At 40.7% G+C, this 4,975-nt stretch overlaps 1 non-coding gene across 1 annotated transcript; it reads right to left on the bottom strand.

The window, feature by feature from the left end:
• Positions 1 to 456: 456 nt before the first annotated feature.
• LOC120102049 (small nucleolar RNA SNORA17) lies at positions 457 to 586 on the bottom strand. The gene has a single exon (XR_005503085.1). It is a non-coding gene; the product is annotated as a small nucleolar RNA SNORA17 (small nucleolar RNA).
• Positions 587 to 4,975: the final 4,389 nt, after the last annotated feature.

The following is a 4,975-nucleotide window of genomic DNA, read 5'->3' as shown; positions in this document are numbered from 1 at the left end:
ATAGCCCAGACCAGGGATTTCTACCTTGGCTTTGGTGGTAACCGACTCCTGTTTCTGCAGGACCATGGACCCAGATGTGGCCCTGGGTGGCAGTACAGGTCAGGACTCCACCATAGTCCTAGATGGGCATAACCAGCTTCTCACATCAGGCTCTTCCTCACTACCCTCAAGCCTCCAGTTCTTCACTGTGCCCACATTCTTCTGTTTCTCATTCTCTTCCATTCCTGCACAACTTACTTGCACCTTTTAGTGTCACCCAGGGTCTCTGAGTGTCTGGGGTCATCTCAGGACAGATCTCAGGAGTGCCGTGCCCCATCCATACATTATGGAATCAGGCATGGATCTTCTGGGGCATGATCTGTCCCTTCAGGCCTGCGTGATACAAGGCTGGTTTCCCCCTCTGTCTAGCACCCTGTCTGGGTCTATGATGAGCATCTCCAGCTCATTTTTTTCAGAAGTGTTAGGCTACTAATCATTCAGATGTTCACAAGTGAGAACACTGAGGGTAGACATAGCTTCTCTCCTCTCTTCCACTACTGACATACATGTGACACGGTAGCCACACCTGCAATGCTTCTAGGGATGGGTTTAAGTCTTTTTCTTATCTTCTCTCCCTTCATTCTCTGTTCTCTCTCATTCTCTCTCTCTCTCTCTCTCTCTCTCTCTCTCTCTCTCATGTGGAGTCATAGATTATTACTTACATACATCATTTTCTCTAATGGTCAAACAAGCTTTAGCCAGTAGACCTTTTAAATGCCCCTATCCTGTGCACTGTACAGCCTCCTTCTCTCCCAGCAAGGAATCAGCCTAAGCCCCACCTCTGGCTTCTCTAAGACCTTGGTTAATTTTATTTAGAAGCTGAGGTCTACTCTTTGCATCTTGCTTACAGCTTTGGAGACATTCTTAGTGAATAACTAAGAAATATCCTTTATAAAACATTGGATCCATATGGAGGTTCAGACAATCGAAGGTTCTATGGCGATAGAACACATCACTATCAATGAAAAGTAAGGCGCAGGGAAGATAACCTGACTTGGCTCTCAAGTACTAAAACTGGGTCTTGAACCAGGCCTGTGGCTTCCAAGTCTTCAGCTAAGCTATTTATGGAAGAAACTTCCATGGTGCTTATGTTCACCAAGTACAATTATATGTTTGGAAATTTTCCATAATGGTGATTCCTTATTCCTCTGGTTAGATACTAGAATTTGCTATTTTAATGCCCCAGGTAGGTGCATACACAGCCAGGTATTGGAATGCACTAAGATTTCAATTTGAAAATGGTATGAATATGTAGTTACTATCCACATTTTATTTTGATTGTGGCTAAGGTACAGATCTTTGGTAGTGAGGACCCTGGGGAAGGGTCTAAAGTACAAACAATGTAATCCCCCAGTAGCAAAATCAAACAATAAACAAAACAAAACAAAAAATCAAACAACAACAAAAACATAAAACAAAACAAAAACAAAAAGCCACCCATCCAAACAAATAAAACAAACGAAAACAGTAGGGTATTTGCTAGAGCAATTCTTCAGCATAGAATGGCCAGTTTCTCATTGTATATTCTCCAAGCCTGAATGTTAATCTCTTAGTTATGGTATTTCTATGCCTAAACTAGTTGTTTAGCCATCTCTGCTGTGTATGGCTCTTTACTTTGCCTAGTACAGGATGCTGCTTTCCCCAGTGTGTCCTGGCTGACTGGTGGACCCCATGAGGGAAGTAAGTATGTCATGAATTTAGATCATTTCTGAGTGGTTATAGCTCCTTATCCAACTGCCCCCACCTCAAGTGAGTGGCTCCTGCAGTAAATTCTTACAGTCACCACTCTTCACCTTTTGTAATCGGTGTGATGGATGTGAAGGAAATGGACAAATTTGCCACTGCAAGAGGGAAAGAGATGCCAACATCCCTAAGAGGTCAGTATTATTCATAGTCGTGAAGACGCTGTCATGTGAATATTTAACGCTTACTGTTTCATGATCTCCCCAACATTTATAGGACATGGTTTATGGTCTAGAAAGAACAAGTCACAGATTAAAAAAAGATATCATTAGTTTTTATCTTACTATAGAAACTGCAAGGTTAGACTCCTTGTTGACAAACATTTAGAGAACGAGAACCATGGGGATCCATCTAGCTTAGAAGATTCTAGAGATGAAATGATTACTTGAAATAAGCAGCCAGTCTACAACTCCCATCTTCTAGATTTGAACTTGCCTATTAGAGAAACACGGGGCTCTGCTGTAGATTCTTGGGCTTGGAATGGCTGTCAACACCACTTAATGTAAATCTCAGGTCTTTTAGGCTTATTGCTGCTGACTCTCTAGAGCAGCTCCTGGGAGTCTGTTCAATAAACACCTCAGGTGAATGCTGTTGCTTGTGAATGCTCACCTCACTGGGTGGAGAGTGGGATGCGGGGAGCTCCTTGAAGGAGCGTCTGACCTCAGCTCCTGACCTCATTTTGTATCAGAGGGTTTTTCATGGAGTGGAGGTTAACCTGAGACATGAGTGGGTATGAGCCATTAGAGTGCATGAAGAGGAAGGGACCAAGTTTTCTGAGGCCTTCTTTGTGTATTTTGGATGTGAGTGAAGAAGCTAGAGGACCAATCTAGGCTTCTGTGAATAAACAGAACATCCGAGACTCCCTTCATAGCAAAAAGGACACAGAGAAAAATCCCTGTTTTTCCAGGTAAGATTGAGATTGACCTTTGAACAACATGATAGAAGCAAAAGTCAGCAAACTACCTTTGGTTTCTCCAAAACTTAAGCTTTTCAAGTAGGATTTAAAAGGGCATCTTTATAGCTGTTTATATTTCTCTTTATTAAAAAAGGCATCATGTATATAGAAAATGTGTTTGGGTGGGTAAGTTCTGACCAATTTCAACTGTTTTGAAATATAAAATGTGCATATTTGAAGGCAGGAAATGGTGAAAGGTGATTAGTATCTAGACATATTTTTGGCATTCTTGACATATCTAACTTCAAGTTTTTCCCAATAATTTAGGCTATAGTGTGGATCTGCAATGATTTTCAAGTTATCTTATGTCTCAAGGAAAAAAAAGAGCATTAATGGACTTTTGCAATTCAAACTTACACTATTTAAAAATCAATTATTGTTGGAAATACACATAGAAAAAGAAATGCATGGATTGGAAGAAAGATCCCACACCCTCCTGCACACACACACACACACACACACACACACACACACACACACACACACACACACATGCATGAGTTTAGGACGGTTAAGGGCAGTGTGTAGTTTTTATGAGGAGACAGAGATAACCTGACTCCCCCAATACTCCTATTTCATATGGAATGGAGTTATCGAAGAGTGGGTTGATGACTTCCTTCTGCTCTCGTTCTTAGTTAGAAAGAAGAGGGTAAGTACAGACTATTTGTTCTCCTTCATGTGATATTCCTTCAGGTCTGGTGCAGCCTGTGCGGTTATTCGTTTTTTGTTTGTTTTAACTTTTCCTCTCAAGATATGTTTACTATTCATCCCATTTTCTTGACAAACTAAGAAAACCGGGTGGGAAGCATCCTAATACTATTTTGACGCTGTTCACAAGCGACTGGATCTTGGCAATCATCCAATTATATTTAGATGCTGCCCTTAACCAACAGCAACTCTTCAAGCAAGAGAACCTGCCCTTAAACAGAGACTAGAGATTCCAAACAGTTTATTATCCTCCTGGTGCACAGTTAGAAAACATCAATATCCTCATGTCAGAATTAAATTGTGGTTTCCTTGAGCCCAGAAAAGACTACCCACTCATTCTTAAATAAAAACTAGCAATAATATAACATTATTAAATACAGTGAGAAATTGAACAAGTTTCTTGTTCTTTCTCATTCATAAAAACTATTTTAATGCCTCTTATTTTAGCATTTATTATAAATAATGTTTTATTCATTCTCTGAACATTTCATACTTTTATAGAATGTACTTTGATCATCTCCACCTACTATCACCTCCTCCTAACTCCTGTAACATCCCTCTCTTCATTTCCCTTCTAATTTTATGTTCTTTTCTTCTTAAAAAAAATCACCGTCAATAGTCTCCTGAAGCCAATTAGCGTTCTCTACTTGCTCACAGAGGTCACAGAGGTCAACTGGAACATGGACAACCTTCCAAAGACCACGTACTCAAAGGAGGGTGACTCTTAGAAGCCATCAACTGCCAGCATATCATGTGTAGAAGTCAATATTTAACAACACGCCTCCCCATTCATCAGGTCTTACCTTCCTTCTGCTTCCTCTTTTCTAAGTTCTTCAAGCCTTGAATGGGAATATATTGATATAGATAAGTCACCCACAGCTGAACATTCACGATTTCTGAGAGTATTATCTGCACTAATTGTTCCATTGCAAAAAAGTTCTCTGACCAAAGTCAAGAACAGCACAGGCTTATGATTATAGAACAAACAAACATTTAAAAGGCAGTTCGGCAGCTTGACCATTTAGCAAATCAACAAACAGTAGGATCCCCTATGCTCTCCCCACCTCCTGGCTTTTGACCAGCTTTAGTACAAGGTGTGAACTCTGTCCTGCAAAGCAACCTCCCATCCTCTCAGAAAGCCGTTGTCTAGCTCCATAGCCATCCTTCCATTATTGTACAGGTGCACCCGATTTGCCTGGAAGGTCTGTTTTGTAGCATGCAGGGTCTAGCACCGAGTAGGACTATTGATGCCTTTTCATTCCCAGCCACCTACATAGCACCTTTTGAGAGTTTCCAAGTCATTTAGAAATTGATTTCTTTATGTCTTTCCTGATTCCAAAGTGAGTGTACTCTTCACCAACAGGGTCTTACAATGTAGTTATGTTGAGCAACGAAAAGCAGTGGAAGTAGCCTATATTGTCTGTGGTGCCTCTGGGGTCTCACTGATAAATAATTCAAATTCAAGTGCCTTGTGCCTGACACTGAAAATTTCATTTAATAACCCATGTCTTCTGGGAGGAGCGTTGTCCA

The sequence above is a fragment of the Rattus norvegicus genome, chromosome 3 (genome assembly GCF_036323735.1).
Source record: "Rattus norvegicus strain BN/NHsdMcwi chromosome 3, GRCr8, whole genome shotgun sequence".
NCBI classification, from domain to species: Eukaryota; Metazoa; Chordata; class Mammalia; order Rodentia; family Muridae; genus Rattus; species Rattus norvegicus.
The sequence above is the reverse complement of the archived record's forward strand: the minus strand, read 5'-3'. Positions and strand labels throughout refer to the sequence as shown.